Consider the following 24726-nt stretch of genomic DNA (forward strand, 5'->3'; position numbering starts at 1 on the left):
CCTCAAATTAGGCTGCAGTCATATTTTGTGAGGTTCGATGTGTGCAAAGCCATTTAATAATTTTCAGTGCTTTTCCAATACTTGGGTGTACTAAATTTTAGGCTGCTGAGATCTGAATCCATTCAGCCAGTGCCTCTGAAAATCTGTTTATAAAGTGAGCACCAGCCTTGCATATCATACTGCTGCTATGAAAAAACCCCAAAACAATAGCATTTTGAAGTTAATGAAACTTGTATTTAAATGAGATGTCACTAAGCAGATATTAAGTATGTCAGAGTCCTGACAAGTTTTGATGTATTTTAATCCCAAGCCATGGTTACTTGCAGAACACTGAAGATTACATAGCATTTCTAAATACACCTGATCCCCAGAGCCACTGAAGCTCGTGACACATTATCAGCAATCCTATTAAACCTGCAGAACTTCTGTCTGGCTTTGCTTTGCCACACTGTGCAGCCTGGAAGGGCAGTGCTATGTCTACAACAGAGTCCATCGAGAATGATGGGGAAACGAAGGAATGTGTGGTGAAGCTGAGATGCTCTGGGGCTGTAGCTGCTGTTGTGCTGAGGTCACACATGTAGGGGGGGGATGAGAAGCCCTGGCTGTGTCCCTGCAGCTGGCTGCTGTGTTTGAGAGCAGCAGAGTGGCACAGGTCTGGGCTCAGCAGCCTCCAGGGCAGTGTGGGGCACACCAGGATGAGCAGTGCCACAAGCCCATCCCGCTGCCAGGCACCGGCTCCTGCCCTTGGCTAGAGCACAGCCCCTCAGGAGGATTGCTACAGTTCTCTTTTAAATGGTGCCTTGCAAGTCCATTTGCACTGGCCTTGGGTTTAGCACACAGTTTCCCCCAGACTGCATTTTTTATTGTGAATTTTTATTGTGAATTATTATTATTATTATTATTGTGAATTACAATCCTTATCTGGCATTGCTGCTGCTCTTTTGTCATGGATTTGTGAGTGCTGTGCCAGAGGAAGGATGGTTTCTTTTCATTCTTCCACATCAAAAACAGTTGTTTATCTACCTGTTACCCTTAAGAATGTTACTTCCCCACTTCATTTTTCAAAGCATTATTCAGTTTCTTCTGGCTGGTGTTTTTCTGTAAACTCTGTAGAAGCATCTTCCATCTCTGCCACCTCCCCTGCAGTTTGGCCAGTGATTAGTCCTCCTTGCTGCTGTCACTTGGGACAGTTTCTATTTACAATTTTGATCAATGGGTACATGCATTTACTGCTGCAGCTTTTAGCTTTCAGTCAGCTTGTGCAGCTCCCCTTGCGCCAGGGTTTGGGTACCTGGCTCTGCAGCAGCCTTGGACCCTTCCTGTGTTAGCCAGGCAGTTCTCTGGGGATTAATTTAATGTTAACTCACATCTCCTAACACTACAGCTGAAGCTTCTTGTAGTAGTAGTAGCAATAATATAAATTAAAATAATGAAATCAATACCAAGGAACCCATCTCTTCACATCATCATCTAAATTAAAATCAAGAAAATCTTCACTGATTCTGCTTAGAATATACTGAGGTTTCATTTATTTTGTTCTCTTCATTTAAAATTTTAAGGGGTTATTTTCTGATTTCTAATATTGGACCTTGGCTCTTTTGCAATACCATATTATTCTGCATTTTATGTACCCTAATAACAGCTGAATTGGGAACCTGCAGGGGGCTGGTCTAACACCATGAACTTCAAAAAATGAACCCCCTTGAAAGAGAGCAAAAAGGACATTTCCTTTTGTACTGAGCTTGAAAATGAGGAGCCAGAATGTGATTTGAGGGGCTGATGTGTGACAGTGCTCGAGGTATTTTTGATACAACCAGTGTGAGAAACTTTCTTCATGTGTGCCAAAGGGCCTTAATGATTTCTATCAGAACATGAAAGGAATATTGGCCTCACTTATCACCAGTAGCATATTGCATTTTAAGAATTGGAAGAATTGGAGAATTAATATATATACTAGAGAATGTCTCAACTTCCAGCAGTGGCATTCCCTAATTGAATAACTGGAATAAATACTTAGGGAAAGAAGAGCGAACCACTTTCCTGCATGTTTTCTCAGTTCTGTGTGAAGGTTTGAATTAGTTTTAGGGGCTGAAAAATATATTTTTTCCATAACTGGAAAATATTTTAACTAAATATCATGTTTTAAAAGAAAATAATTAGTGTGGTGTGTAGAATTTATGTAGAATTTCCTTTCTTACTTCCCTGTTTTTTTCATTTTTAAACATTGATTCTGACAGGAAACTTGTAAAAAGACTAGGATGTTAGGATATTTTTTTTTTTTCCTGTAAGGATCATCTATTTCTTAAACCTAGGAAAACTTGTTTTAAAATATATGTTGCTTTATGTGCCACACACACATGCATGCATGCACAAAAGCTACATAAAATGTCAGATAAAGTGTTTCATCCTACAGATGTTATTTGATTTAGTTATAGACCATTTTTTAAAATTACACAATAACCACTGGAAAAGAAAATAACTGAGGAGTACGGTAAAGTAATTCTCATGATAATTTTTAGATGTCATAAGGTTTTCTGTAAAATTCTCCTCAGTTCCAGTTCATCTGTTTGTACCAAGGGAATTGTGTTTTGGTGGTCCAAACAAAAGTTGCCCCCTTTTTTGTCAGTGAAGAAAGCATGGCACAAAGCTAAGCCTGGCTTAGGAGTGGACTCTGTACCATCTGCTGAGCCATAACTAGATTAGCAAAATAGTCCTCACAACTGGAGGGTTGTTGTAAGACATGTCTTTTGCATAGAATTAGAATTGCCCAAATTGTATTATGCACATGGAGAATGATTACAGGCGAGCCCCAAGACAAAAAAGATTAATTATGGGCCCATTATTAAAGCCCTTTTTTGCATAATCCTATTAGTTTGTTCATATGTTTATTTTTCCCCATATGTGTGGGAGTGTATTTACTATGTTTGTGTAGTGGAGTACACTGCTGTCTATTTGGGGGTTTTTATGTTGGTTTATTTTAACTTTATTTGCCAACATAATTTCAGTTCTTTCTCCCTTTCCCAAGATGGATTTACTTTAGGTATTGCACAGAGCAGTTAGTTATGAGGAGCTACACAGAGCATTAGGCCTCTTCCTCTGGTTCAGACTCTCTCTGTTGGCACATCAGGGTTATTAAAACTCAAACAAGTGTAAAAAGCTGAGTTTGGTACTGTGAGATTTATCACTTAGGGTAAAGGAACACTTGTCACAAAGTCGTAAATGTGATAGGCTCCAAGTCTTGCCTCCAAGTGGAAAACAATTTACATGGCTGACACAGTCCATTTCTTAGAAAGTATGCAGAGAGTTTCTCTTTAAAAAAATTAATTGCATTGAACATTGAATTTTAAGCGTTTGGCTTTCTTGCGGCAGGGCTATGAATCTGTTGGGTTTTCTCTGTTCCTGCTGTGGCTGGCATCCTCTGCCTGTCACACTGGAGGTACATTTAGTGCAAAGCTCTGCTTCAAGATGCCACAGCTCGTGGCACCTTAATGTACCAGAGACAGATCCTTGTTTGCAAGGAATACTAATGGCAGCACTGGGGGAAAACATCAGAAACTATTTGGTTTATATATCCAGAGCAGGATGTGGACATTATGATGTGCTCATAAGCTTTTCAGTGTATGGAAGTCATCTTCTGTGGGTGATTAGACCCAAGGTTATGGGGGGTGTAGGGGAATAATCCAGTATTGCAGCAGTTGGATTTTCTTAGCTTTTGATGGCACTTTGAACCTTAGTCTGGGAAATTTTTTTGGAAGTAAAAACTGAGTTATATACATTGGAAGTGAGGACTCAGACTCCTGAGTGGTTGTCACAGATAGGGAATGCTCCATGTGGCAGCTGAGCTCACTGGAAAGAAGGGGATGTGCACAGGCTGGGGCTGGAGCTCACTGAGGAGTTGCTGCCTCTTTAATGCTTCCTATTAAAAGCAAAACTTGTAGGTACAGAGTGTGTGGGATTGGGATGGGGCTGGGCTGTGGCACTCGGTGTGTGGGATTGGGATGGGGCTGGGCTGTGGCACTCGGTGTGTGGGATTGGGATTGGGATGGGGCTGGGCTGTGGCACTCGGTGTGTGGGATTGGGATGGGGCTGCAGCCCAGCCTCATCCCCAGTGGGCTCAGCTGTGAGCAGCAGGTGAGCAGCACTGACAGCAATGAGCCAGGGAGTGCCCAGGGGCACTGAGCAACCACCAAAGGGCACAGAGGGCACACAGGGGCACTGCAGCAACATGAGGGGATAAAAGGCTGGGCTGAAGGACAAGAAGAGCAGATGTTTGCAGTCTTCTGAAGTGGAATGATATTACTCTCGACTGACACTTGAAGCCCTCTGAAGAGGCAAGGTGTTACTGTGAATGGGCTGAATCTTTCTGAAATTGTGTGGTGATGCTCTGTGTGTGGTGGCTGTCTCACCTGTGACTTGTGCTTTGACAAAAAACCATGTGTGCAGCACCAGCTCTGAAGACCTATCTGAGCAACACCTGTTCCACACTTGATATCTTAAGCTTTCCAAAACTCAGTCTGAATGTTTAATTAATTTTACTTGAAAGTGTCATTCCTGCTTTTGGTGCAAAATTTTCCCCTTGAGAATACCTGGCCTCTAGAAGAACTATTTTGTTCTGGTGCTTTTTCTTTTCTTAGGGATGAAGAAGATAATATGAAGCAGAAAGTAGGGATGTGAATCACCTTCCCCCACCCTCTTTATCCCTTTTTTTTACACACAGACACACACACACACACACACAGTTGTCTTCCCTGCTTTGACTTAATAGAATGTGCCTTGTCACAGAGGGAAAGAGCAAAAGATAAAGCAGGATTAATCACAATGTAATATATCTGTGTCCAAAAATTTGGGCATTTTTCGCAGTTTTATGTCAAGCAGAATAAAGCCATAAGTCTCTAGCTCCTGAAACATCAATGTCTCTAGGTAGAAAAATAACTGGGTGTTTTTGAGACAGTTTGCTTTGTACTTGCACTCAAGTATTAAAAAAGAACAAATAAAACCCACCTTTCTTAATATAATCTAGAAAATATTTACAGAACTCATCTGGCTGTGCATCAAACCAAGATGTTTCTCTTCTGTTGCCAGTGAATAGAGTCTGTTGGCTCACATAAACAGGAGAGCAACATCTTATTCCTAGTATCCAGCATTGAAATCAAGAAATTTCCAGCATAACCTCTCTCCTGCCATCTTATCAGTCTTGGTACACCTAAATCACTGAAAGATTTTACAGCTTTCACCTCTTTCAGACCATAATTATGGGTCTGGACTTTACTGGTTAGCTATATACTGTAGGTGCTGGTATATGACACTATTCTTATGGCAGAATGTACATTTGTTAATGTACTTGTAGAAAGGAGGAGATAGAAAATAGAAAGGAAAAGGATTTGTACTTTCTCTTCAGTTTTTCTTTACAAAGATCTTTGGTTTTTTGTGGGTATTCGCTCCATTTTGGTTTGTTGGTTTTGTAAGTTTGTTTTCTTTGGGTTGTTTTTTTTATTTTGTTTTGGGTGTTTGTTTTTTTTAATTTTTTTTTTTTTGTGAGGGATGTGTTTGGTTTTTTTTATTTTTTTTTTTAAGAGAGTAAAACAGAGGACTATAGTGGTAGAGAAATTGTGCCCTGCCTGATTTTGGTGATGCAACAGGAGCTGGCAAAGATAATATCTCTTTGGTAAATCGCTGTTTTTCAAATATTACCTGAAGGACAAATCTTATTTAAGAGGTCAAATTTCCCCAGACAGTTGGAGTTTGTGGGAAGTAATCTTCTCTCATTTCCATCTTGATCTATGCTGTCTAAAGAAGGAACATTTCATCTGGTGTGAGTGACTAACTGCAGGATGAAAGGAAGCTGTGTGAAACACAGTTCTGGCTTTCAGCTTCTTTATCCTCCATGTCTGTCTCTCTGTAGTCTTTTTTTATGGTTGACTCTGGGGTTGATGCTTTATTTTTTATTTCCCACTCTTGTCTTGGACACAAAGAACCAGCTTGGGCTGTGCCTGGGACACTTCAGGAGGACAGAGAGGAGCTGTCCCCAGAGCTCCTTGTGGACCAGCTGGGCTAGTTCAGCTTTGGCAGTCACGTGCAAGAGATTTTTCTTGGAGCTCAAACAGAAGGTTCTACCTATGTGCCATTTTTCTTAATTTTTATACTCTGGTTAAGCATTTTTTGTTTGGTTTTGTGCTTGGGATCTGGGTGTATGAAATCTAGAACTGTTGTTTCAGGCAGTCCTTCACGATGGATTCTCACCTCAGTGCATCAAACCCACTCCTAAGATTTTATGAGTATTGAGCATATCCATAAAAGAAACTGATTCCTATCTTATTTTCCCTTTGTTTACTGTCCTGAAGGAATAATTTCTGCTTATTCTGAAGTGGGTCTGGCTGAAGCTTCTTGAGTTGAGGCTTGACAAGGGTTTTTCTCTTTTCCTAGCCTTGCTATATTATTTCATCATAGTGGATGCCTTGATTACTTTCCCTTCAGCCTGGTGAAACCTCTGCATTGAGAATGATCTCTCTTCAGTTTGCTATTCTTTCTCATTAAAGCAAAGAAATTGCTTTTGTCTGCTGGCTTTTAAACATATACACACACCTGAATGTATTACCTGCTGTATCTGGAAATTTCAATATAAGGCTCAGAGCCATGCCAAATTAGCATAAATTAGTCAGGGGAGGGAGGATGTGGAGCAGCAGCAGGAGTTTTAGAAGTGAAGGACACACATTTTATTTCTCTACCCCATCCCAACAGGAACACCTGTGGCTTCACTGCTGCCCAAGATAAGGGATTTATAACAGCTCTTGCTAGGCTGTCAGTCCAGAGCTTGGTGATTTTATCCATAAATCATCTTAATGTGGACTTTTAAAATGAGACAAAACCAAAAGGGAGAAAAATTGTCCTTGAGAGCCTTGGTCTTGGGAGGGAGGTGTGTGCAGAACAGAAATCCTGGATTCCTGCACACCTGTGCCAAATGTTCTGAAAAATAAGTATGGGATTATTGAACAATACAATGTACTGTTTGCCTCTTATTTTTACAAATAAGAGCACGGCTGCAAAATCAATGTTGCTGGAAGTGCTGGGCTGTACCTTTTAATAGGCAGGGTGGAATAGAGATATCTGTAAAACAGTTTTGTGCTTGCCTAATCCTGGTGGGACTGGAGAGCTCCCAGGCATAATTTAGGAATTTCTGGGAATCTGTTTTAATTTAATAAACTGACTGTGCTTTTAACTTCTTCAACAGGACTAAAATATTTAGAGTATTGTATGGTGCACATACCCAAGTCTAATGCAACCTTGAAGTTTGGGATTCTGCTAGGAAGTGGTTTTTTTTGTTTGTTTGTTTGTTTTTCTTTGATAAAAACACCTAATAATAAAAATAATTGCCACTTTTCAAATTGCACATTTTAAAAATTAAAATTTGGTGGGTGTACTTTTCCATCCTCCTTCATGACTACACAACTCAAGCTGAAATAAGAGGGGATTCTTTTTCTAATGAGCTGGCTGGGTTTTTTCAATAACTAAAGTGACGATAACATGTTAAGTAATGATAATTTAGATTCCCCAAGAGGAGAGTTTATTCTGTCAGTCTGAAGGCAAAGCTTCTCACCAAAGAGGAGCTGACTCTTCAACCTGAGGGTGTCAGGGAGCAACCTGTGAGCATGTGGAGCTTTTTCACTGTGGAAACCCCACCACAGCTGTAAATACAACCTTTGGAACAGTTTTACACAGCCATGTTAAAGATACACCTCACATTGACATCTGCATTGACATAAGATAATGGGATATTAGGAGAGTTGCTCAGGTTTTTAGCAACTGCCATCAGTACAAAAATCCTGGCATCCACAGGGATCTAGCGGTGCTGTTTGTTCTGTTTCAAAGTGAGAGAAGTAGTGCAAGACTTAATTAGTTAAATCACCTCATTTTTTTTATTATTGTAATAATTTTAGGTAATTCTAGAGATACTATTTAAAAAAAAACAACAGAGAAAACTTACTTGGTAATTTATTTGCAGCCTTTCTCCCTTCTTCTCCCTTCTTCCCTCTCTCCTTCAGCGGATGGTTGGATTATTTTTTTAAATTTGGGCAGGAGGGTGGTTGCTGGTGTTTGCTGTGTCCTTTGGAATTTTTATAGGTGTTCCACACCATGGGAACACATTTCAGTACACACTGCCTTGTTCACTTGGCTCTGCTCTTATGAGCCACTTCCACAGCACAGGGAAAGCAAATAAGAAGGAGGTCCTTTTTTATTTTTTGTTGAAAATAATTTAATACAGAAGTATAATTGAGTAACTTTTCAATTTAGCTGCAAAATCTGTAGGCAGTGCAATATTGCTTCTGTCACGTGGAATTAGATTTTAAGTCGATAATATCTAAAGGAAGTAATTTTTTCTTTCTAACTGATGGCACAATTGACATTATGGTAAAGGATGAGTGAGTGGATTCTTGTGTTAGAGGTACCAAAATTATCTTGATTTTTTTTTTTTTTTATAGAAAGCTTCATGCTCAAAAAAATTGGCTCGGCAGTATTTGTGAAGACTCAGCTTACTTTGAAAGTCCAGCTGTAGAAATGTATCAGCTTATAGGACCTTTGGAAATCTTCCAACTTACCCATCAAATAAACCTTTTATTCCTCTTAAACCAGCTGTTAGGAAGCAGGGGGAAACACGGAGTTTTATGATGCTGATTGAAGCAGTAATCTGGTGACTGCTTTATTCAACATATAAAGATGTGCTGAAGAAACAGTGATAAGCAGGGAAATTACTGCCTCAGGTTGACAAACCTGCAATCAGTTCTATTTTTTCACACCCCTTTAGTGGCTGCTTGCTCTTCATCTCCTCGAACAACTGCATTTTAGTCTAACCAGATGTTTAATCATTTTGGTTTAATCATTGCTAGATATTCAGTGACAAGAGATTTCAGTGTTTAAAGGCCTGACCTTGAATTCTTAAAATCACTGATTTTGATACAAACTTGGTGTGTAAGGCTTGGCAACTCAAATGTTAATTATGACTGCTTTAGCATCTGCAAACTACCGTGAAGTCTTTAAAAGTAACTTGATTGCATTTCACACAAATACAGTAATCTGTCCAAGTGTATGAAATTGCAGGCTCATGGCCATAGATGTTTCAATTTAGTACAGTATGGCAGAACAGTTTTGAGGTCCTCCTTTATGTTAATTTCTAAGGTTTTATTTTTGGTTTTGTGGTTTGTTTTTTTTTTTTTTTTTTTTTTTTGTGAGAACTTATCAGTAAAACCTGTCCATTAATTGATTTTCTGTAACAGTATTTGTGCTTTGATGTAAAGACTACTTTCAATCTACATCAATATAACACAATCTTCTGTTGTATTTTCTTTTAAAAGTCACATAGAAGAAAGCCAGTCTTGCTCTTCAGTCTAATTAACTTTCGTGTGGTTGCTTTTTTTTTTTTATATATAAGTGGTTTACATACAAATAGCAGTTTAGAGAATTCTGTAAATTCAGATCAGGAGAGGTACTTCTTGACATCTTTCAGTTTGCCTTTTGAAAAGAAGCAAGAAGTACAGCTGAAATGCAGTTTTCTTTCCAGCCAGGTGAAGCCTTTCAAGTGGCCTGGCTGGTTCAATCAAAGAACTTCCTCCCAAACCCACCAAGAAAGAGCATTCCACAAGTTTCCAAATTTCCCAGTTTCTTTGCAGAAATGCCATCAATCCAGACACATAAAAACTGCCTTTCCAAAAGAAAACCGGGTACATCAGCTGCAAATATTCTAATTAAAATGTGTTTAAAGATTTCTTTTTTATGAAATGTGAAGATCATGTTCCCAGGTGTCTGGACAGCAGACCATGTACCAGCTGCTGAGTCAGGCAGAGACTCAGTAGATTTGTCTCTGTGGTGGGGGCTTTTCTGAGACTATGAATTAATCTCTTGTAGTTTACTAGAAAATCAGTAATTTTGCTAACTTCTGAACGTGTGGGAGGTACTTTCAGTCACTGATGCAGCCTTTTGTTGTGGGTAATTGATTATTGCACTCTTCTGTGCACCAGCAGCATAACAGATCTGGTTTAAAGAAGGAAACAGGGTTTTTTTAGGCCAGCTGGCAGCATTCAGATGTGGAGGCAACTTTCTGCATGGCCTCATGTCCTAAGAATCATCTCTGGGATGTTGTGCAATGTGCAAGATGAGAGATAATTCACTGCAGCCCAGGGATGGGTGTGATACAGGCAGCTGGGGGGGACAGCTGCTGCTCCTGTCAGTGGTCACTGAAGGGCTCATTATCTATACGGATTTAAAGAGGACACTTGTGGGGGTAACTGATTTCCAAGAGGTAAGATCAATAGAGCTATGCAAGTTCTTTAATGACATCCTGTTAATGCCTTGCAGAATGATTTATTTTTTAAAAGAATACCTGTGCATTTGGCCCTGAAATACTTTAGTACAGGCAAATGCCTCTGGTGTTTGGTTCTATTTTTCTTGGAGGTCGAAAGTTTTGAAAGATAATAATGAGGTTGTGTAATGTAATAGAACCTAATTTCCAGATTTCCTAAGACTTGAAGAATTGTTTGCAGCAGAGCAAGCAATGCAGCTCTTGTTTTCAAAGGATGCTGGCAGCAAAAGCAGGCCAGTGTAAGTTAGGCAAGCACTTGATTATCACACAGTCCAGGCTGTGCTGGGTTTTAATATAGAGATGGCACATATTATCCCTGCAGGGAGGTGTTTTCATATGAAATGTTGTTCATGTTTCTGGCAAACCATTTAAACTGAAGTCCTTTTCAATGTAGACTCTCTGGAAAGTTTTAAGAGGAGAGAAAGGTGAATGAGGTTGACAGGTACTGTATCAGTATATGTATTTAGAAGATTAATTTGCCCAATTATTTTAGAAATATAACCAGCACTTATTAAGTTCCTGTTGATATGCAGATCTTAAAGTCTTGGTAAATCATTTTAGGCTGCAAAGATAACAACTGCACGTAGCCATTGTAAATGAAATAAAAGGAGACTAAGGGTTAAAACAAGGTCAGTTCTTATGTACTGTTCTGCTTTCATAAAAGGATGAAAACTATGGGGGCATGAGGGATTAAATACTATCTACCTTAAATCAACATGATTTTTTTCCCATTATAACCTTAAAAAGAGGTGCCAAGCTTTAGGGGTGCCAGTAGGGCACCTCTCCCCTCCAGTCCTGGCAATGCCAAGTGGATGAAAATCTCTGAGTGCGGTGCAAACTGCCTCTGGCTGGGCACTTCTTGGGATTTGTTATAGGTGAGTAGCTGGAAAATTATAGTTTGTAACATTTCTAACTGTGGAATTCTGTGGTTTGGCTGTTTCAGAGCAGGTTCTGACCCTATAGTTCACCAATTCCAGTTAATTAGGCCATCAGTGAATCAATAGACTTCCAATCCTGGCTGTCCTTTAAACCCTGAGAACTAGGCAGTTTTCCCCAGTGGCACCAAGGAATTTTTTGTTAAGGTTAGTTAATGGGCACATAAGAATGTTTTTTGTTTAAAAAAACTGAAAAACTACTTAACACAGATATTTATCCTTTAGTTTTTATAGCTTGGCAAACAGTTTGAAAAGAAACCAGCAGGTTCAAAGTGTTGCCTCCTCTGATGCTGCATCCTGTAAGCTTCAGGAGTCCAGGGACAGCCTGCAGTCAGGCTTTTCACATATGGAACCCTGTGTGACTAAGGAAAAATAGGAAAAGTCAGTCACTTGAACAGACCATTCAATATGGTCATTTGTTCAGAGGGATCCGAGAGCCTGTTCCTTCAGCTGTATTAAAGTGTGCAGTGTGTGGTAAATTGCTGTGAGCAGTGATGGTCACACCAGGAATTAATGGTAACCAAAATAAATGAATTTAAATTCCAAATTTTATGGGTCACTAAAATTTTTCTTCATATCAGGGAAATGTTACCTAGCAGTCATAAATTTTAAACATTCCCAAAAGAGGTGAGAATAGGCATACAACAAAATACATATACAAAAAAAGAGCAGTGCTTTCTTTTTCTTGCACTTCTATTAAAGGTGAAAGAATAAAATCTTAAAAGAACTTGCAGAAAACTGAGATGAAGAACTTCTCAGTAAGCAAAATGGTGGGTGGGGGGGGAAGCATCAAACAAATTCTGTGTAGGAGAAATCAGTTCTGGTCCTGTTAAACTGTGGGCAATGAAGGGTGGGTAGAAATATCCACTCATCTGTGCTCACCTCCCCCTAAGAGAATATTCTACAGTCTCCTACAAAAAGTTTAAAAAAACTGGTGGAAAGCCAGTGATCAGAACGGGTTTTGTCAAGGATGAAAAATCCCAAATCAAATGATCTATCATGGACATTAGTGGCTCTGGGTGGAAAAGTCTAATTCTGCCTGGATCCTGCACGCATCCCTTGTGATTTGAATTAAACTCATATACATATAGTGCAAATATAAGGAAAAGCATTTTCTTCTCAAAAGGCTTTGGAGGACCTCAGGTCACTGGCAAGTTGATGATTGCACTGTTTATTTTTCTTTGTAGGAATTCAGATACAGAGTCAGAGTACTTTTTGTAATGTTAAGTTTTGCTTCAAAAGCTGTTTCAGTAATTCCCTTCTCATATGCCTACAGACTTAATTATTACTGAGCAGTTGGTATTGATGTGGCCTTGTGCCAGCATTTCTTAAAATTCTGATTATTACTGTGGTGTTTAATATATACCTTTTCACAGATGCAATCCAAAGTGTTCATACAAGCTTGGGAATAACCATCACAAACAATTCTGGTGCCAACACTTGCTCTGAGATTTCTGCCACAGCAGAACTACATTTAATTTGGTTTAGCATGTTGATTTGAATAAGAATTAAAGATGCATGAAATTTTTTGGGGGGAAAAACAGGATATTTTTTCATTAATGCAATATGTTCTTTTGCCTATATCTCAATTAAAAATGAGCAGCTGTGTTGTCAGTGGCCAGGCCTGGAGCCCCAAGGATGCTGCAGTCCAGAAGTGCCCATTGTGCACAATTCCTGCCTGCTCCCAACTCAACCCCTTCTAACTATAAAGTTACAAGAAAATAAAAACAGATAAGGTAAGAGAGGAATCCATTGTAAATTAATTGGTGAATATTTATCAAATTATATGTACATGTGAGGGGAATTATTCTTTTGAAAAGTGGTTAATGGATTTTCTCCAGTGGCTGTCTGCTTAGCATTCCTTCCTTAATCTCATCTCATGAAATAGTTTGCTTGTTGGTTCCTAAAGCTGACATTTTGGTTTATGCCTCAAATTGCATTACACATAAGGGTATCTGAATATGGAGAACAGAATTCAAGTATAGGCACTTTTAATTATCTTTACTCTTTCCCATTAGACTCTTACAAATCAATGAGTAAGCACTGCATCCAGTAGCATATATGGGAGAAATTTCTAAGGCAGAAATGTTGTCTTCCACTTAAAATAACAAAACTAAGTAAGTAAACTTTTATTGTATTTTTAACTTAATCTCAGAAAAAAATCAGATGGGTCTAGAATACCTCTGGGGTTTTTTTTATGAATTACTGCATATTACCAATGTTTATATGTATAAAATCCTTTCGGAATCTTTAAATTAAATTTTCCTTAGATTTTGTTGGCTTTACTCTTGCAGTACTTTAAAAAAAAAAAAAATCTGTCTCTCTAAATGAATTTACTCTTTCTGATAATCCAGTTGATGAGGCAAATGTATAAAAATCCCACTAATGTAGGCTGAGACATGTCCCAAAGTAGCTTGCTTCTCTAGTCAGAAAATCATAGAGCACTTAATAATCCTTCAGCCTTCTTGAGAAATGTATAACGATATTATGGTTGCTCAGAGAGATTTTATTTAATCCTTTCAGAATATTGTATTAGGCTGGGAGGCTGTATTTACTCTTGTGTGTTTCCAGTTAGCAAAGGATAAGGTTGGAAAGAGGAATTTAAGTTAAATTGACTACTAATAGGAAACAGTTCTGCTGAAACTCAGAAGCTGATCTGGGTGTGATGAGGGGCTCCTGGCTTTGATTTCCAGACTGAATTCTTCTTGGAGATGTAATTTTGAGCGTGTTACTTTCATACTTCCAGCACAGCAGCTTGTTCCCTCCCCTCCCACGTGAAGTGTCCCCCAGGAAACAGCAGCAGCTCCTCACCCTGTGCTGTGCCTTCATCATCTGCCTCTGAAAGCTGAAGGGAGCCCTGGAAAACCCTCCTGAGGAGCAGGAAAACACTGAGCAGCCCAGAGCTGTCGGAATCTGTGGTATTGACAATTCTGAGACTGTAGAAAGTCTCTGTCTTTCTGCCCTGCTGCCAAAGCAGAAGCCATAATTGGTCTGTGCTGGTTTCAAGGTTGTTTATTCTGTTGATCTCTAACATGTTCTGCTGCCCTGCCCAGCTCTGTCCTGCAGGGCAGCGTGTGGGGCTCTGCCCTCAGTGGGATGTGACAAACATTAAATACCAGAAACTCCCTGGGCTGGATTTACAAGAACGTGCCAATATCTGTCACCTACGTTGGACAGTGTGTCCCCAGCCTGAACCAACAGAACAATGCCAACACCACAGTGAGACATGGAGGCCATGGAGAAGGAGAAAAAGGACAAGGCACACCCAATTTCCTCCAGCTTGTCCCCTTTGGACCCCTAATCTAGAATGCTAAAATTTTACTTTTGCACCCGTGCCACACTTAATTATTACTTATATCAAACACTCAGATCTGGTAATTCATGCTGTAAGATTGGAAACTCTTTTCCATGGACAGAGATCACAGCCAGTGTCTCTGGGGGCTCTGTCCAGGGGGTTCCTGACCCCTGCCAGGGTCCCAGGGCAGCCAGAGGGAAGCTCTGGATTCCCACACAGAGCAACCTCATCATTCAGTACTTCATCAGATGCTGTCCAAAACTGAAATCAAACTCCTCAAGTTTTCTGATGTCATGTCTAGAATAGATTCCAGATGACCTTGCCCCAAAAAGTCGCAGCTGTACTAATGACCAAAGGACAGCCTTGCCCTTAATGGGTTGCAGCTGTGACTAATAAAGAGAAGTGTGACAAAGGGTTGGGCTGGCTGGGTAGGGGAGAAGCTGGGAGAAGACTGCCAGAGCTCACCCTAGGCCAGGGGTAGCTCCGTGTGGTGGAAAAGTCTCTCCTCCAGCCCATGTTTCCAAAGAAAGGCTCAGCAGTCTCTGTTGTTTGGTCTCAAGGCAGTTTATTGTTAGTTATCTAAAAGATTTTCTTCTTGAGCTGCTGCAGTTTGCTCAGCAGCTCAGGCAGAGGCACACACACACACCCTGACATCCTCTCTGTCTGCTGTCTTCTTCTCTCCCTGTCCAAGGCTGCTTCTGTCTTTTATATGGTACATTACGTGTTACATGGTTACAGTTTTTCCCCAATGCCTATTACCTGTATTAAATAGTGTTTTTCTATCTTTTATATGGTACATTACATGTTACATGTTTACAGTTTTCCCCAATGCCTATTACCTATATTAAATGGTGCTTTTCTACTCTAAGCCAATCTGTGAGTGCCAACATCACCAAGAACATGGAGGTAAGGAAGCAGAAAGCAGAAGGACAGGGCAGGTCTAAATCCCTCCATCTTAAAACCTCTGACCCCCATGTACAAAACCAAAACCCCCCTGTACAGCACTCAAAAATTCTTCCCTTCACTTTGTGACTACTTCTACTATAATATCTAAACTTTTGTGATTTCTTGTTCTTCCTGCAAGGTTGGTAACTCATTCCATGGCTCAAACCCAAAATCACAGCTGTTTCCAGCTGCCTGCCAGGGTCTCAAATGCTTCTGACCTGGGCCTGGAACCTCCAAAAATGTCTGAGGGACATTTTGAGTTCCAACGGAAGACCTAGAGGAAAACTTCTGAGGAAGGAGATGCAGAAGGACTGTGCAGAAGCAGGAGAGAAAATCACTGCTGTGAAGTCAGTCTGGATCTGCAGCTGGAGCAGCCTGCATTAAGAGTCTGCCAGGGAAACCAAGAGCAAAAGCTGGCTGCCAGCAGAGTCAGTGAATAGCTAGATGGGTAATTTTGAATAGTTTGAATAGTCAGGATAACTGAATTTTGAGTAGTCAGGTTAACTGATTATAAAGAGGAATAAACCAGGACCCTTTTCATACTGTGGTAAACAAGAATTCTCTGTCTTGGCTCATTTTCATGAGAGGGCTGCTGCTACATTTTGATGCTGCAAAAGTCAGCTACATATCCCAAAAAAGCAGTGTATGAGGAAGTATCAGAGTGAATTATCATTTTTCAGGTGACCTTAACAGCATCTACAAATTTTTTTTTGTCAAGGTTGGATGGAGTCTCTGCTATGCTGACACAGGTAGAAAGCAACCCTGAACAGGCAGTGGGAGGCTGTGCATAAGATTTTATTCTGATATACATCAAAAACCAGTAGTGTGAGGTTGGTCCCAATGTGTTGTGCTGTGGAAAGCTGGGAACAGTTGGATCCTGAAGAGCTGCAGCTCTTGGGAAGCTCAAACTGGCCTCCCTCTGCCCCAGAGAAGTAAAGCTGGTATTTTTTGAAGTGTTTCTAGGAGAAACTAAGTTCATTTTAAGTTTACACACATGCACATCATGTGTTTTCAGTTGTAATGATTTTTTTTTTTCCTTTTTGTTCCCCTAGTGGCTGAGCGAATGATAGGTTTATACAGTTGCTTAGCTGAAAATAACTGGTATTTGGTACTGGATTTGGGTAGGTATCATAAGTACTTGTCACACATTTATAACTTTTCTAGGCATCATCATCCTGCTGGCAATAGGAGCAGGGCACAGAAGTGGGTGTTCCCTTGTTCTGGTCCAGGACAGGTAGTTTTTTCTGGTTTTGTCAGGAGACCATGAACATGGTCTAGGGACAGATTAATCCCATTTAACAGCATTTCTAACAATTGTTTGTCAGAGATAGTTTATTTTCTTATGACTTTGGTGATGAACTTTGCCAGGATATGGCTGGGCAGAGCAGCTGTGTTGTGTTCTTGACTTTATACTGTTACTTCCTCAAGTAGTGACTCATAGGCAGTGAAATGCCAACAACACACATTTTGCTTGCCTATGTAATAAGGTATTCTAAAATGCTTAAATTCTTTATTCCTTCCTGCTTTGTGTCCTGGAGTGAAAAATGCATGAGTAAATAGAGAAATAAATTAATTATTGACAGAATAAACCTGAAGAAAAATCTGCTAGGTGAAGTTCAGCACCAAAATGAGAGACTGGAAAATAATAAGCATCTCTTGTTCACATATTGTTACATGAACTCTTGTCTTGAATTGTAATTAGTGCTTATGGGGCAGGGGGGGAAGAGAAATAATGAAGAGCTCTTTCTGAATGGACTTTTTAAAGCAGCATATAGTCTGTTAACCTTCCAGGGTTAAATATCTATTGGAGATGCTGGCAGAAAAATGATTGCTTTGCAGAGAGCCCTCAGTTCATGGAGCTTATTGACTGCACTTAGATCAGGGCACTGCTTGGAGGATTCATTTGCTTTCTGGAGTTTCTGCTCCTGCTGTCTCATCCCACCAGCTTCTGCATGAACAAAGAGTAATACACACAGGGATAGTCACTTTGTGGTTCTTCCATGGGTTTCCTTGAGGAATGACTTGTCAATTAATTAGCAATGGTCCTTATTTGTATGTTTTTTTCGAGTACTGCACCTCCTTTTTTAACAGAACAGCGAATATATATGAAAGCCAAGCAAACATTCTTTGCTGTAGATGTTGGGAAATGAGCAGTAGCAGGGAATGACCAGATGAGATTGAATACATCCTCCTGGTTTTAGATTTCCTAATAAAAAGAAAAGTTCTTGAGAAAATTTAATTTATTGTAAAGATCTGAGAAGCCTTTACCCATAGTAATATTGTGCTTGTGTTCTTTGAGGAAAGAATATGTATTGTATATGAAAGAAAGATCTTTGAATGCAATATTTACTACTTATTACTCATGTTAAGTGTCTTTCAGGATGTATTGAATCAGTAGGTTTTGTTTGCTTCTCTTTTGTAATCAGAGCACTATATCCACTTAGAATCTGTTTGGGAAACCTCCTGGGACAGGAGTTCTCTGAACCAAACTGATAATGGAAATTGATGAAGGAAGAACAGTACGGTGTTGATCTGAGCTATAGCCTTTAAAACAATCACAGGAAATTTCAAGCACAAATGGGTTTTCTAATCGTGTTTTCTTTAGGATTGCATCCTATACAGAGGGAAATAGCACATTATTGAAGTGCATTGCATGTCTAACTCAAACCAACAGCACCATTTACCTTGTGTCATTAAGTCTTACACAAATAGACAGTAGTCTCCCACAAGGGGAATATTTACTTCTGCTTGAAATATGAAGTAATAAGTCTAATAGAAGTAGGAAGGTGTAATGTATTGTAAAGCTATTTTGTGTAGCAACAGAATTTCCAATAAGCCTGGTTTTTGTTCAGCAGCTCTGCAGTAAATAATTTACAATGATAACGGATATTGCAAACTTTATGTTGGACAGAGGGGAAAAGCATTATGCTATGGGTCATAATTAGCAGTAGACTTGATTCATGATAGTTTTTTCTTTAAGGTATGTGAATTCAAAATAGATGGTAGGAACTCCTAAAGATTAATTGGAGTCTTAGCAGCATACATGCTTTTAATGTAGGAATGAATAAAGGAGAGTTTGGTAGAATTTGCCCCTTGGAGACTAAAGGGCAGGGGTTTGTTTGCACTTTTTAACAGAAGGTTTGAAGTTAAGAAAACAGCTGTAGCAGAGTTTCTGCAGTGAGCAATGTGAGTTGGTGGTGTGTGGTGCCTGCTTGGAATGAATCAAGTTTTAAATTAGTATTTTGAACCCTAAAAACAAATATAAGGTTTTTACTGTGTAAGAGCTGATTTAATTTAATGTCCATTACAGCATTTTTAAGAATGGACAGACTTGGGGGTTAAGTTAATCACAAACTACTTGATTTATCCACAATCAAATTGCTCACTATTTTAGTGACCCTCCTTGGAACAGAAATTCATTCATTTCAAATTCCGTTTTTTCTTGAAGTTAAATGTCGAGAATTGCATAGAGAATTAAGTTATGGTTTTAACAATACATGAAAACATTAAAATAGCTGAAAATATCTGCTGCTTCATAGTGTTTATTGGAAATGTGTTAGTTAAGGAAACCTATGGCAGCATCTATAAATATTACATATTAGGTTGTATTTTACAACACCTCTGGCTCATGGTTTTCCATTAATTAATCTGCATAGCTGAGGTCTTGTTCTCCTCAAGGGCATCCATCTGACTGCCAAAATGACAAAAAGAGGTGGTATCAAACCACAGGTAATATCTGCCTTCTGGTCTTTACTTGGGGAAGTCTTTCTTCTGCTTCCTTAGTCCAAACTGGTGCATATTTCATCACCTAGCATTACATTTTTTTAAAAATTACTTTCATATCTATATCTTTTTTTACTTTATAATAAAGAATTTCCATTTCCATACATTTGAGCTAAAAAATATTGCACAAACCCTTTACAGATCTTTTTAAAAGTGGTACTTAGATTTTAGGAATTTTAAAAACACTACTTTAAAAAATATTTATTACAGTACTTATTACTGGATGTGCAAAAGCAAGTATCAGATCCATCAGGTTCATTGACTCAGATTATTTTGCCTTCAAGGGTTGGGTAATATCTCTTTGCAGAGCTTCCTTCTCTGGTCTTGAGGAGGTCTTGCTTCTCTGGCTCTTGTCTATCTTTGCACTTGTATTCCATTTTATTGTTACTTTTAACATGTGACATTTGCATTTGATTTGAGATCTGTTTAGACTATTTTTCATCTCCATTTTTACTCGTTGTGCTTTTCTTCTTTTACTACTTACAGCATTCAAGACTCTTCCTAGTTTCATTAATTACTGTGGCAATTTTGATTTCTCTTTCCATTGTTATGGCAGTAGTAGTACATCCATCCTAATAAGAATATTAATCACATCTCTTGCTATGTAATTTCTGGTTTTTTTACAATGCTGTGATATCATCATCATCATCTCAAAACTGACTTTTAATGCGGAATAAATGTTTCTCTCTCCCTTTCTGTTGTCAGAACGTGTCTGAAAGCAGTTCAGATTTTTTGTAGGCAGAGTACAGCACCATTCCACCTCTTTAGACAATAACCTAAGTTTACTGATCACTGTAGTAAATAATGATTCACCTGATTGGATGTCATGAAGGAATGAATAAAATTAGATTCACGAAAGCTCTGGCCTTCCATATTTATTGTGAAGCAAATAACTTTGATAAGCAAAGTTTCTAGCAGTAGAGGGTGTTCTCCTTTGCCTGAGTTCCTAAACTAATGGTGTGAAGCATTTTGCAGTGCCTCAGTGGTTTGTGGTATTGTTGTGGTGATGGTTCTTCTGGTTTGTTTGTTTGTTTAAGAAGATAGTTTTGCTGAGGTCTAAGCTCAGTAGAGACATCTTGGGGAAAATTCTGTTCTGCATATTTGGGAAGGAGCTGTCAGGATTCCAAACTCAAAGCTAGCAAACAGGTTTTTCAGCTCTTCAGAACCAAAAACCATGCCACTTGTAAATATTCTTTGTCATTGAATAGTCATTGTTCCACTGTATAGACTGCTCCCACCTGAAACCTGTGAGAAAAGCATACATTTAATTTACACATAAAGAATTTAAAGCCAGCTGGATTTTATGAAACTTTGAAGAGAGATATGTACCTTTATAAAAGAGAAGGAGCTGTGAATCTATTTATAAAATACAATTCTGTGCGTTGATTGCCATGTGGATGCCTCTCTCTTTATGGCTGGAGTCAATGAAAAGGTGATTTGCTGCTTCTTGTCCTTGTTGACCTCTTTATTTCCTGAGAATGAGCTGGGGAAGTGAAGAGGGGGAGTGCTCAGGCACAGGGTGTTCTGTGTCTCCCAGTCCCTGTGCTCCTGCTTCTACAGGGACCTTGGTTCTGGACAGATGCAATGATCATCATGGAAATAGGCTAAAAATAAAAACTTTGTTGTTGCTTGTCGTTGGTGCACCTGCCAAAATTAGAAATGGCTGTGTCGAAAGATGATGAGGAGTCCATGAGGAACTAACACAAAGGAAAACTGGGGATGCTTCCAGAACAGTGCCACTTGCTGGAGCCTTTGACATTCTCGCTGTGAAAGCAGCATATTTCTTTATCAAAAATGGCCTTTTTCATGGATATTTGTAGACATTTGTTTGAGGGAAAGGTTAAGGTGAGGGTTTCAAATGTCTTATTTCTCTAAAACTTCGGTGTCATTCATTGAAAGTGAAACCTCAAAAAGGAAACGGTGAATTTTTTCAGAAACTGAGGAATAACAACGACTGAGAAGTTTCACTTTTAATTTACTCTGGCTTTGCTGACAATCTCTCCTTCTTTAACCTTATTAGCTGGAAGAGAGGAAACAGCTATCCAAGAAATAGCAGAGAGAATCTGATGGCACTTTAACTCCCCGCTAATACCTTTGTGAATGAAGAGCTCTTTTGAAGACTGACTGCAGTAATCAGATGGTAGATCTTCTGATAGTCAGGCTCTTTTAATGACTTGGATCCTGAGGGGTCACAGCTTCACAGCTGGAGAAAAAGTATCATTTCTGGAGGGACACGAGTTCTCCTGCCTCAGAAGTCATCTTCAATTCCTGGATGACTGCTCTGTAATTGAGCTGTAAGAGCAGCTGTGTTGGTTCAATAGAGACGTTTTTATAAAGAGCATAGAGCCATTAATCCCTTAGAGGTACAAATATTCAGCTGGCAGAATGCTGGTACATGGCACCCTCTCCCCAGGTCAAGGGTAGGGGAACCAATTACAGAAGAAAAAGAGGAGAAATGTGAGGAGGTGGCAAACAGCTCAGTGAGCTGCAGTCTCAGGGCAGAGTTATGCAAATATTGCCTTTGCCAGGTCCAGATAAGAACAGGAGTTAATAGCCTAAGGCTGTATCCTAGCAGTGCCTCCCCCATCTTTCAGAGGTGTTCATGATGCACTTGCTTAAAGTCAAATTTTCTTCTCATTTGTAGTTATGCTTTAGACTGTTACTTCATACCACACGCTTCTGTGGAGGTTTGAGCTTTATCATTTAATCCCACCTTTTTTCTTTGCTATTCTCCTTCTCACAAGCTTTGCTATTATTAATACTGCCAACAGTAACAGGAAAGAGTTCACTGCAGGTAAGCTCAGCAGAAAGTTCTCCTGGATAACTGAGTAACAATTGGAGTGAGCTTTGTTCAGGTTTTCTGTCATAACTGAATTAAAGCAGGTACTATGAGGGACCCAGGCTCTTAAGATTATCTGCCTAAAAGTGTATTTCTAATGTTCCTTCCAGTGCTTCCTGCTTTCTTCCCTCTTCCGGATGTCTGCTCAGTATTTCTATACTAGAGTCCTTTCCAAACAGTGGAAAATGTGCTTTTATCATGTTCAAACTCTGCTGACAATATGAGAAGCTGAATGGTGCAGATGGAATCCAGCAAGGAAAGCCTTTCATTGCAGTGTGCAGTTGCTGCATTCTGGTGACACCATCCTGTTCCCCGTGGGTGTGTCTGGCTTTTGGAGATATTCAGGCTTCTGAATGTCTCAGCAGAATGTGAAGCACATGTGGCTGCAGCTGTTCTCTGCAGCCCCTGCAAAGGAGGATTGCATAGGCCACAGGGAAACAGCCAACCCATCCATAGAAGGTTTCTCCCTATCTATATGATTTTAAAAGAAAATATTTTTTAATAGATTGCAATCTATTTGCTGTACCTCAATGAACCTCTGATTCAAATCAATGAGAAGCACCACTGCAGAAAGTTAAAGTAATAGTAGGAAGAACTGGTCTTGAATGATGTTGAAAACACTGTGAGTGTTTTCAGAGCTGGCTGTAATACACTCCAGAGTGTACAGTTTCCCTCTATGAAACATGCATGACTCCTATTAGCTGCTGTTTATTGCGCCTCTGGTTAGTGCTCAAGTGGTAACTGAATAATTTAAAGTCGCAGATGTGAGTCATTAACTCTCCTGTCTTCCACAGTTTTATCAGGAACTGGCCTCTCCAAGTCTGCCTGCAAAACAGCAACAGGGAAACAATAGGGAACCTTTCACTGGTGATTCTAGCTGCTCTGTAACCAACTTGATTTTCAAATACAATTCTTACAGGACTTCTAGGACTTTTTATCCAAACCTTAGTCTCAGCACATGCTTGTCTTATGCTGTTGTCAGTCTAAATGCTATCCCTGATTTTGGGGAAAATAAGGCCTTCTCTTGCCTCTCTTGGTACACATTGGTATTCACCATAGTTACAGCACCAGAAATTTGGCACAGAATCCTTTTTCCACTTAATAAATAATTTTGGTTCCTATACTTATTGTTTTGCTGGAGGAATATGCTTTAGAGGCTTGAAATCTGGCATTTGACTGGCAGCTGTAAAAGTCTGACAGGATGGATGTGGAAGTTTAAATGCAACCACAATATTCAAATTTCCTAAGATCATTATTCCATGATCTTATGGGGAGTACTTAACTCCGTTATTAAGTGTAATGACAGTGATTTTACGAAACCAGGAGGCAATGGACAGATTACATTTTTCTGTATGACTTTTTAAAAATAAGATTTCTGTGTAAGTTTAAGCTCAACAGCACAGTGCTTTGTTCCTACCCACAATTAGAGCAGTGGCGGGGTGTGAAATAACAGAATAGGCTGTAAAAAGTATTGATTGGTGGTTTATCTTCCAAGGAGGCATTAATGGGCAAAAAGACTTGCCATACTCTTGGTTTTTTTCAATACTGGGTCTAAAGTGGGAAATTGCTTTATGATTATGTGGACTGTAAAATGTTGGCTTTGATAATTTATATTCCTGTAGTTGGTTTACTTTATAAATATGTACACATGAAATCCAATATAAACATAGTGTTATGTGTGTGCAATATACATGCCTATCTATAAATTTACCAGCAGATTTTTTTGTATGTTGTTTTATGATTCTTTTAAAAAGTTGTGATCTGTTAACCTTTACAGGATTTGCTCATAAAGCTGTTTAGTTGCAGAACAGAAATAAGATTTTATTAGCATTTGTGTTGCTCGTTTCTTGATGTTTCAACTCATTGTCAGTGTCTCCTGACCTGGCCACAGAGCCCAGCCTCATCAGCAGGACACTTAGAATGTGGGACTAACCTTGAAAAGTGACTTTCTGTATCACATCCTTAGTTATTTAAGTTGTGAAGAACTCATGTGAGTGCCAGAGGACAAGTCCTGCTTTGTTGGCTGTGTATTCATGATTCTTGGACTATGAGTAATTAGGTGGTGAACCCTGCACTGAGAAGTGAGAGTGCTATTTGCAGAGCCAAGGCTCCCCTGGGATGTGCCAAGTGTGCAAAGACATCTTGATGTGCATGGCCCAGACACTCAGGCAGGTCTGAAAGACCCTGAGGCAAGAGCAGCTGTAGGGTACCACAACATCTGCAGCTTTCAGTAGCTGCAGCTCCCGACTGAAATCAATTTCTTTTCTTATTTTCAGTTCCTACCTTCCCTTCCTGGAAAGCAAATACTTGACTAACTGTGTGTGCAGCTCCCCTCGTGACACCCTCAGGCAGTGGTTTTATGCCATGCTTTATAGATTTGGGAATTTGGGAAGTGGAAGGTTATGGCAAAATTTTTGTTCGAACTTGCACAAGTAATTGGGGAGTATTTGAATTACTGCTTTCTTGTTATTTAGATGGATATAAGCTCCATAAGAACCCAAAACTAGGAAGCAGAAAAATAGTAAATAGGCCTGCATGTTACCTCTTTTTTGCACCCAATTTGCAGAAGTACAAATCT

At 39.4% G+C, this 24726-nt stretch overlaps 1 long non-coding RNA gene across 2 annotated transcripts in view; it reads left to right on the top strand.

The window, feature by feature from the left end:
• Positions 1-24726, top strand: part of LOC146766938 (uncharacterized) — an 80502-nt gene that overhangs the window by 13673 nt on the left and 42103 nt on the right. For both annotated transcript variants that reach the window (XR_014956607.1, XR_014956608.1), the window contains one exon: positions 1-24726. This exon is cut by the window's left edge; it is cut by the window's right edge and continues 36963 nt beyond it. This is a non-coding gene — a long non-coding RNA (uncharacterized LOC146766938).

Source organism: Lonchura striata, chromosome 7 (genome assembly GCF_050655825.1).
Source record: "Lonchura striata isolate lonStrDom1 chromosome 7, ASM5065582v1, whole genome shotgun sequence".
NCBI lineage: Eukaryota > Metazoa > Chordata > Aves > Passeriformes > Estrildidae > Lonchura > Lonchura striata.